The sequence below is a fragment of the Vicugna pacos genome, chromosome 35 (genome assembly GCF_048564905.1).
Source record: "Vicugna pacos chromosome 35, VicPac4, whole genome shotgun sequence".
NCBI lineage: Eukaryota > Metazoa > Chordata > Mammalia > Artiodactyla > Camelidae > Vicugna > Vicugna pacos.
In genome coordinates, this window is record NC_133021.1 from 3,416,929 (window position 1) to 3,427,672 (window position 10,744).

At 45.2% G+C, this 10,744-nt stretch overlaps 1 long non-coding RNA gene across 1 annotated transcript; it reads left to right on the forward strand.

The window, feature by feature from the left end:
* The first annotated feature begins 2,677 nt into the window (after positions 1-2,677).
* LOC140691461 (uncharacterized) lies at positions 2,678-8,244 on the forward strand. Its single transcript, XR_012067083.1, has 2 exons — positions 2,678-2,860; positions 8,136-8,244. It is a non-coding gene; the product is annotated as an uncharacterized lncRNA (long non-coding RNA).
* The last annotated feature ends 2,500 nt before the right edge of the window (positions 8,245-10,744 follow it).

Consider the following 10,744-nt stretch of genomic DNA (forward strand, 5'->3'; position numbering starts at 1 on the left):
AGGTTATCGATATGTCCCATGGCCACACCCAGTGCATCTACAGGACCAGGGACCAATTTGGCATTTTGCCAACAGAGCACGTGTGAGGCTGAATCTGAGATATCGTGCCTCTTGTCTGAGGGATCCAGGGGGCCTTGGGTTTGATATCAGAATGAAAAGCCTTAGGATCGGCTACATTCATAACCTGGGCTGGGATTACTGTTTGGTTTGAGGCACAGGATCGCAACAGCTCTGCGGTTGCCTGCGTGCAACCGTGCCACAAGGATGAGAGGACAAGGAAGAGTGGTCCAAGTCCACAGCATGAGAAGAGGAAGCATTTCCTTCAGCATTATCTCCCAGAAGAAGATGCTGCATTTTGGATGGCACCGGAACGGTACAGCACCGAGGACAACAAGGTCGGTCTGCGGGAACATTCCAGCAGGCCCTGATGTGTGACATCCATAGATCTGCTTCCACTGGGGTTTCTGTAGACAGAAAAGCCATGGGAAGACCTGGTTTCATTGGGACATAGCCGTGGCACTACAAAGCACAAGTGAACTCTCATTTGGCTGTTTTGGAAACACTCCAAAAGGACATAGAGCAGAATGCAGAGCTGAGAACCTATAGAAGCTTCATTTCCACAAGAGGAAGTGTCCTGTGCACTTTCAGAATTGTGAGATAAGCGTAATCACAAAGAGGTCATGTTAATCGAAACATTATGGTGTGTTCATCACAACTAAGGCAACACCAGAAATTGGAGCTATACCAGACAACACACACAGGAACAGGACATGGCATCAATGTCAAGGAAAAATTGTCCTCATAGAAATCCCATGGAATTGCGTAGAGCCAAGAGTCTAAAGTTTTCACTTCACAAAGCCCTAGATGTCTTCATTAGATACCTGATAATACCTGACCAGTAGAGACGAAATATACAGTAAAAGATAGAGGACGTACCATTTTCAGTTCCAAAGAGATTGAAGGCCCAAAAGATAAGCTTTCAAACAACTAGACTGCGAAACGCTATCCAGAGCAAGTATTGAAAATGGAGGTGAGGGAAACACTGAAGAACAAAAGTGTCTCAGAATCACAAAAGGCAGAATACCAGAAAAGGGGAAGAGAAAGCCTAAAGATGAGCCAAATAATATCAGAAAACTCAAAGGAAGGGATAATATCAGGGCTCAAATTCAGTCCTAAGCAGACTAGTTAATGCAGAGGGACGCGTGAATGACTCTGAAGACAGGGGAACAGAAATCCCTCAGGCAGAAGCAGACCAATGAAAACATTGCTGTTGAATCCTGGGGTAAGACAAGGCATAAAAGAATAGGATTCGAAAGAGTCCCAGATGGAAAAGCAAGAGATAAAGAAACAAAAATTGTCTGAAAAGTTACCTGTAAAAAAATCAGACTGAAATTTGTTGAAACCCAGGAATGAATCATCTATGCGAACTCAGGAAGTACACAGGGTCCAAAGGAGGTGGAATCCCAATAGATGTACCAGCAGCTGTATGATTCAAATCAACAAAGTTCATGAGCATCCCAGTGATTTAAAATGCACCTGGAGGAAAGCAACATGGTCACAAGAGAACCTCCAGAGGGGTTTCAGCTGATATCTCGGCAGCAATACTGGAAAACAGGGAGGAGTGTCAGGACATAGACCAATCCTGAATGGTAAAGTGCTGCCATTTCGTTAGCCTATGCCACATGACCACCATTTCTAATAATGGCAGAGCAAGAGACTTCCACATACCGGCAAATCTTAAAAGAATACAGCAGTTCGAAACTTATCCTAAAAGAAAGGTTGAGAATCTCCCCTGAATAGAAAAGCAGCAAGATGAAATGGAAAGAAGAGAACCATTATTGGAAATGCAAGAAGAGCATGAGCGGCAAAGAAGAAACAAGAAGAAGGCAAGGAGGACATCAAAACCCTAAAGATGGGAGAGGGAAGCAGGAAATCATAGCTGATAGTAAGCACTATCTTTAGTGAATCAGCTTAGAAGACTCTCTGTTTGATGCAAACGGAGAGATGCATGGCCTGACATGTTTGCAAATCAAACGAGAAGCAGAAAAGCCAAGAATCAAACAAACAAACAAGCACCAAAAGGGTACGGTTGGCTGACATATACCAAGGGAACCATGATTATTCAAAAGAAAATACTCAAGGTGATGTCAAGGATCATCCAGCACGCATCGACCCAGTATCACGGCTTGCATATACTCAGCACACTTGTATTCGGAAATCAGAGGCGTACATTTATATTCGTAAATATTGATCCATAAGAGCATATCGTGACCTAACCAAATGCCGATTTAGAATCAAATGGATTCCTAGTCTGTGATATAGTCTTGCAAGTCATCCTACAGGATGAATGAATGCCATATTCTACACTACGTAGAGAAGAAATGGCATAAGCCTATAACAAAGATAAGTAGCTCTGCAAAAGTGTACTAAGAGCAAAAGAATAAGACAGTAAAGTGCACATTGGGGTTGGTTTCATTTCTAGGCATTTCAGCCCCCATGAAACCAATGGATCCATGTCTTGAGAGTGCGGGTATTTCAGCAGAAATCAACCGACGGTTATGTATTCTGGATGTACGGATATTACAGGAACATAAGATTCCTGTAGTGGGTCTCTGTGTACTGTGAACTGTTAGAAAGCTTAAAGACGTGTAAAATATCAACTGCAAATGGACACACTTCCCTCCGTTGGTACTGTGCAAACAGAACTGAACAAAAGGAAAGAGGGAAGAACAAAGGCCCATGGGACGCTAGTGGGTAGAATCACATTTACCTTAGGAACCTCTCGTCAGATGCAGCCCCTCCGCCAACACTGACAAGATGCAGCAGCCATTGGGGATGGCAGTTAGCGGTTGGATTCCAGGTGGAATGTTGGTGTGTACCGCGAGGCTGGTTGTGGCTGGTGGATCCTAGGTAAGCGGGAAGAGTTCTGTGGGTGGATCAGTGTGATGGAGGGGCTGCCGCCCTCTGTGGAGCTTGGCTTAGGTCTTTGTTTCGGGAAGCTGTGTCAGTTCGAGATACTGCTGCAGCCCAAAACCTGAGTTCACGGGTCAGTTTCCAGCACTTGAAAGGGCAGACAGTGGAAGATCTGCATGTCATCAGCTACCTGGTGAGGCTCCGAGGTACTTTCTGAATTGCCCAGTACTTTTGAATTCGACTTTATGGGAGACACAAAGAGATTCTGGCCGAAAATCTGGCTGAACGGATTGAGGAGAGATGCGAACACATTGATGAGAGATGTTCTGCTACAATGGAGAATACTGGCCTGGAGACAGCTGTAGAGGATACCAGGCTCGAAAGACATTCATGAGACATATTGAACCTCGCTGATACTGGCAGAAACATACGGAGCGCCAACGTGGACATGAGGAAGTTCCTCAATTCTCTTCTCCAAGAACGGGTCCAAGATCCCTGACGTCTAAAAGAGAAGAGAAGGCAGAGATGATCAAAACGCTCATGTTCTTGGAAGAGGTCGTGAGAATCCACACAACCCAAGGGATATTTGCAAACCAATCAGACCAAAATGCACCAAGCCCAGGTAAGAGTTTTCCCAGGTTTGGGCCTAGCTTGCAAGCACTTGCTCTTCCCTCCACTCCACTCAGGCATCTATTTGGAAGGATCAGTACCTGAGCTGCAATGAAGCCATTACGAGAAGAGCAAGCCCCTCCTAGAATGAGAGTTCCTCTAGGTTCACACTCTGTGAACAACAGTGAACCCCTTTAAGGTCAAAGAGTCTCGACTGAAATAGATAGGAATTGAATACTTAGCTCCCACAAAGTAACGATGCCCTTCTGCTAGATTCATCAAATGCTGGGTTTATGTCTTCTCTGGGGTGAAGGGAGTGTGGTAAGTGAGGGGAGTCTTTGACTGAACTTGAATATGTATTAGGACTCCGTTTTTCACGACAGTCTAGGTAAATAGTATAAGTCAGATAGTGAACTGAACTGTAAAGGTCGCCAATGGCATTAAAGACACAGCTTATGTGGACCGTCTTTCACTTGAGTCAAGCCACCGGGGGCACTATATCATGGGGGTGCAGACTTGGTTGCGTTCCATTGTTGTACCCGACATGATCGGATGATTAAGCGTTCTCATCACTGATAGAAGAACACCTGGTTCTCAATAGCCTAGCCTAGCTGCAGCAGGGTTCTCATAGCTATAATGCCTCTAGGTGCTTTTGGATTCAAACCTAAATGTGTATGTTTGGTTTGTTTTCTCTTGTATTTTCCTAGAGAGGGATGTTACCCCTTGAAATGCCAACATTGGCCAGAAGGTGTCATTGGGAGTAAAGGGCACCACGTGCACAAGTGAATCCAAGGTTGGGTGTTGTTTCATTTCTCCAATAGGTATTTCATGGCTCCTGTTGGTTTCGGAGGCTTCAACAGTAAAGAGTTGACATGACCCCATTAACAGTTTGGACTGCTAGTTTGCATTCTGTCTATGTTTTCCTTAGAGCTGACAAAATGTTACCAAAATTGTCAAGTCTTGATTCTAGGTCGATTTAGTTTCTTTCAGAAACTAACTTCATTTTCGTATAACTCCCAAAACATGTAAATCAATTCTGTTAAACTTTTTAAAGGCTGCAAATGAGATATCAAGTCAAAGTCAAAACTAGATTCTTCGGACAATCACTCCCACCACGGCTGTATGGAAACAAAGAGCTAAACCAAAACCACATTTCTGTGAAATGTATCTTGAAAGGGTTGATTCCTCGATGCCCAGTTGGCAGAGAAGCAGTGCAACCTGCGCTCACTCGCTCCCATGTACGCAGCAATGGAAACATCCCCTCACCCAGCCCTTGGCACAGAACACTTGCCAAAGAGAGGTCTGTTTCTTCCAAAGACAGGATGAGGCCACAGAACACCTGGAAGCAGGAGAAGGCAAAGCAGAGAATGGAAGCCAGTGCAGGGTCTGACCCCTGGTGATTGAGCAGCAAATGTGAAACTCTGTTTCACTTGGAAGCACACTCTCAAGTGGACAGGAGACATGGAACTGAAGGTGATGCGCTGAGTGTTAGAAGAGTGCACAGCAGATGCTTGGCTGACAGAACTCAAAGAAACCAGCGCAAAATATCCCCACAGTTGATTCTGGGACCAAGAAGCGAGCTGCCAAATTTGAGGTAGCAAAGGCAGCGGTCAATGAGGGATAGGGCTACGGATGATGGCACACGCTGAGTCTCAGGGATCTGGAGTGCGTTGTGGGATGCGGTGGGTCCTATCAAGAGGGGAAACCGACCTGTGACATCAATGAGAATGCAACCACACTGGCGCGCGCGGTTGAGGTTATCGATATGTCCCATGGCCACACCCAGTGCATCTGCAGGACCAGGGACCAATTTGGCATTTTGCCAACAGAGCACGTGTGAGGCTGAATCTGAGATATCGTGCCTCTGGTCTGAGGGATCCAGGGGGCCTTGGGTTTGATATCAGAATGAAAAGCCTCAGGATCGGCTACATTCATAACCTGGGCTGGGATTACTGTTTGGTTTGAGGCACAGGATCGCAACAGCTCTGCGGTTGCCTGCGTGCACCCGTGCCACAAGGATGAGAGGACAAGGAAGAGTGGTCCAAGTCCACAGCGTGAGAAGCGGAAGCATTTCCTTCAGCATTATCTCCCAGAAGAAGATGCTGCATTTTGGATGGCTCCGGAACGGTACAGCACCGAGGACACCAAGGTCGGTCTGCGAGAACATTCCAGCAGGCCCTGATGTGTGACATCCATAGATCTGCTTCCACTGGGGTTTCTGTAGACAGAGAAGCCATGGGAAGACCTGGTTTCATTGGGACATAGCCGTGGCACTACAAAGCACAAGTGAACTCTCATTTGGCTGTTTTGGAAACACTCCAAAAGGACAGAGAGCAGAATGCAGAGCTGAGAACCTTTAGAAGCTTCATTTCCACAAGAGGATGTGTCCTGTGCACCTTCAGAATTGTGAGAAAAGCGTAATCACAATGAGGTCATGTTAATCGAAACATTATGGTGTGTTCATCATAACTAAGGCAACACCAGAAATTGGAGCTATACCAGACAACACACACAGGAACAGGACATGGCATTAATGTCAAGGACAAATTTTCCTCATAGAAATCCCATGGAATTGCGTAGAGCCAAGGTCTAAATTTTTCACTTCACAAAGCCCTAGATGTCTACATTAGATACCTGATAATACCTGACCAGTAGAGACGAAATATACAGTAAAAAAAACAGGAAGTACCATTTTCAGTTCCAAAGAGATTGAAGGCCCAAAAGATAAGCTTTCAAACAACTAGACTGCGAAACGCTATCCAGAGCAAGTATTGAAATTGGAGGTGAGGGAAACACTGAAGAACAACAGTGTCTCAGAATCACAAAAGGCAGAATACCAGAAAAGGGGAAGAGAAAGCCTAAAGATGAGCCAAATAATATCAGAAAACTCAAAGGATGGGATAATATCAGGGCTCAAATTCAGTCCTAAGCAGACTAGGTAATGCAGAGGGACGCGTGAATGACTGTGAAGACAGGGGAACAGAAATCCCTCGGGCAGAAGCAGACCAATGAAAACATTGCTGTTGAATCCTGGGGTAAGACAAGGCATAAAAGAATAGAATTCGAAAGAGTCCCAGATGGACAAGCAAGAGATAAAGAAACAAAAAATGTCTGAAAAGTTATCTGTAGGAAAATCAGACTGAAACTTGTTGAATTCCAAGAAAGAATCATCTATGCGAACTCAGGAATTACACAGCGTCCAAAGGAGGTGGAATCCCAATAGAGCTACCAGCAGCTGTATGATTCAAATCAACAAAGTTCATGAGCATCCCAGTGATTTAAATTGCACCTGGAGGAAAGCAACATGGTCACAAGAGAACCTCCAGAGGGGTTTCAGCTGATAACTCGGCAGCAATACTGGAAAACAGGGAGGAGTGTCAGGACATAGACCAATCCTGAATGGCAATTTGCTGCCATTTCGGTACCTTATGCCACATGACAACCATTTCTAATAACGGCAGAGCTTGAGACTTCCACAAACCGGCAAATCTTAAAAGAATTCAGCAGTTCGAAACTTATCCTAAACGAAAGGTTGAGAATCTCCCCTGAATAGAAAAGCAGCAAGATGAAATGGAAAGAAGAGATCCATTATTGGAAATGCAAGAAGAGCATGAGTGGCAAAGAAGAAACAAGAAGAAGGCAAGGAGGACATCAAAACCCTAAAGATGGGAGAGGGAAGCAGGAAATCATAGCTGATAGTAAGCACTATCTTTAGTGAATCAGCTTAGAAGACTCTCTGTTTGATGCAAACGGAGAGATGCATGGCCTGACATGTTTGCAAATCAAACGAGAAGCAGAAAAGCCAAGAATCCAACAAACAAACAAGCACCAAAAGGGTACGGTTGGCTGACATATACCAAGGGAACCATGATTATTCAAAAGAAAATACTCAAGGTGATGTCAAGGATCATCCAGCACGCATCGACCCAGTATCACGGCTTGCATGTACTCAGCACACTTGGATTCTGAAATCAGAGGCGTGCATTTATATTCATAATTATTGATCCGTAAGAGCATATCGTGACCTAACCAAATGCCGATTTAGAATCAAATGGATTCCTAGTCTGTGATATAGTCTTGCAAGTCTTCCAACAGGATGAATGAATGCCATATTCTACACTACGTAGAGAAGAAATGGCATAAGCCTATAACAAAGACAAGTAGCTCTGCAAAAGTGTACTTAGAGCAAAAGAATCAGACAGTAAAGGGCACATTGGGGTTGGTTTCATTTCTAGGCATTTCAGCCCCCATGAAACCAATGGATCCATGTCTTGAGAGTGCGGGTATTTCAGCAGAAATCAAACGACGGTTATGTATTCTGGATGTACGGATATTACAGGAACATAAGATTCCTGTAGTGGGTCTCTGTGTACTGTGAACTGTTAGAAAGTTTAAAGACGTGTAAAACATCAACTGCAAATGGACACACTTCCCTCCGTTGGTACTGTGCATACAGAACTGAACCAAAGGAAAGAGGGAAGAACAAAGGCCCATGGGACGCTAGTGGGTAGAATCACATTTACCTTAGGAACCTCTCGTCAGATGCAGCCCCTCCGCCAACACTGATAAGATGCAGCAGCCACTGGGGATGGCAGTTAGCGGTTGGATTCCAGGTGGAATGTTGGTGTGTACCGCGAGGCTGGTTGTGGCTGGTGGATCCTAGGTAACCGGGAAGAGTTCTGTGGGTGGATCAGTGTGATGGAGGGGCTGCCGCCCTCTGTGGAGCTTGGCTTAGGTCTTTGTTTCGGGAAGCTGTGTCAGTTCGAGATACTGCTGCAGCCCAAAACCTGAGTTCACGGGTCAGTTTCCAGCACTTGAAAGGGCAGACAGTGGAAGATCTGCATGTCATCAGCTACCTGGTGAGGCTCTGAGGTACTTTCTGACTTGCCCAGTCCTTTTGAATTCGACTTTATGGGAGACACAAAGAGATTCTTGCCGAAAACCTGGCTGAACGGATTGAGGAGGGATGCGAACACATTGATGAGAGATGTTCTGCTACAATGGAGAATACTGGCCTGGAGACAGCTGTAGAGGATACCAGGCTCGAAAGACATTCATGAGACATATTGAACTTCGCTGATACTGGCAGAAACATGCGGAGCGCCAACGTGGACATGAGGAAGTTCCTCAATTCTCTGCTCCAAGAACAGGTCCAAGATCCCTGACGTCTAAATAAGAGATGGCAGAGATGATCAAAACACTCATGTTCTTTTAAGAGTTTGCGAGAATGCACACGTCCCAAGGGGCATTTTCAAGCCATTCAGGCCAAAGAGCACCAAGCCCAGATAAGCCTTTTCCCAGGTTTGGGCCTAGCTAGCAAGCACTTGCTCTTCCCTCCACTCCACTCAGGTATCCATTTGGAAGGATCAGTACCTGAGCTGCAATGAAGCCAGAATGAGAAGAGCAAGCCTTTCCTAGAATCAGAGTTTCTCCAGCTCCACTCTCTGTGAACAACATTGAACTCCGTAAAGGTCAAATAGTCTGGACTTAAATAGACAGGAATTGAATACTCAGCTCCCACAAAGAAACGATGGCCTTAAGCTAGATTCAGCAAATGCTGGGTTTATGTCTTCTCTGGAGTGAAGGGAGTGTGGTAAGTGAGGGGAATATTTGACTGAACTAGAGTATGTATTAGGCCTCCGTTTTTCACGACTGTCTAGGTAAATAGTATAAGTCAGAGAGTGAACTGAACTGTAAAAGTCGCCAATGACATTAAACACACAGCTTATATGGACCGTCTATCATTTGAGTCAAGTCCCCGGTGGCACTATATCATGGGGGTGCAGACTTGGTTGCGTTCAATTGCTTTACACAACATGATCGGATGATTAAGCATTCTCATCACTGATAGAAGAACACTTGGTTCTCAGTAGCATAGCATAGCTGCAGCAGGGTTCTCAAAGATATAATGCCTCTAGGTGCTTTTGGATTCAAACCAAAATGTATATATTTTGTTTGTTTCCTGTTGTATTTCCCTAGAGAGGTATGTTACACCATGAAATGCCAACATTGGCCAGTAGGTGTCATTGGGAGTAAAGGGCACAACATGCACAACTGAATCCAAGGTTGGGGGTTATTTCATGTTTCCAATATGTATTTCATGGTTCCTGTTGGTTTCGGAGGCTTCAACATTAAAGATTTGACATGACCCCTTTAACAGTTTGGACAGCTAGTATGCATTCTATCTGTCTATGTTTTCCTTAGAGCTGACAAAATGTTACCAAAATTGTCAAGTCTGGCTTCCAGGTCGATTTAGTATGTTTCAAAAACTAACTTCATTTTCGTATAACGCCCAAAAGACGTAAATCAAAACTATAAAAATTTTTAAAGACTGCAAATGAGATATCAACACAATGTCAAAATTGGAGTCTTCAGAAAATCCGTCCAACCACGGCTGTATGGAAACAAAGAGCTAAACAAAAACCACATTTCTGTGAAATGTATCTGGAAAGTGTTGATTCATCAATGCCCAGTTGGCAGAGAAGCAGTGCAAACTGCCCTCACGCGCTCCCATGTACACAGCAATAGAAACATCCCCTCACCCAGCCCTTGGCACAGAACACTTGCCGAAGAGAGGTCTGTTTCTTCCAAAGACAGGATGAGGCCACAGAACACCTGGAAGCAGGAGAAAGCAAAGCAGAGAATGGAAGCCAGTGCAGGGTCTGACCCCTGGTGATTGAGCAGCAAATGTGAAACTCTGTTTCACTTGGAAGCACACTCTCAAGTGGACAGGAGACATGGGACTGAAGGTGAGGCGCTGAGTGTTAGAAGAGTGCACAGCAGATGCTTGGCTGACAGAACTCAAAGAAACCAGCGCAAAATATCCCCACAGTTGATTCTGGGACCAAGAAGCGAGCTGCCAAATTTGAGGTAGCAAAGGCAGCGGTCAATGAGGGATAGGGCTACGGATGATGGCACACGCTGAGTCTCAGGGATCTGGAGTGCGTTGTGGGATGCGGTGGGTCCTATCAAGAGAGGAAACCGACCTGTGACCTCAATGAGAAAGCAACCACACTGGCGCGCGCGGTTGAGGTTATCGATATGTCCCATGGCCACACCCAGTGCATCTGCAGGACCAGGGACCAATTTGGCATTTTGCCAACAGAGCACGTGTGAGGCTGAATCTGAGATATCGTGCCTCTGGTCTGAGGGATTCAGGGGGCCTTGGGTTTGATATCAGAATGAAAAGCCTTAGGATCGGCTACATTCATAACCTGGGCTG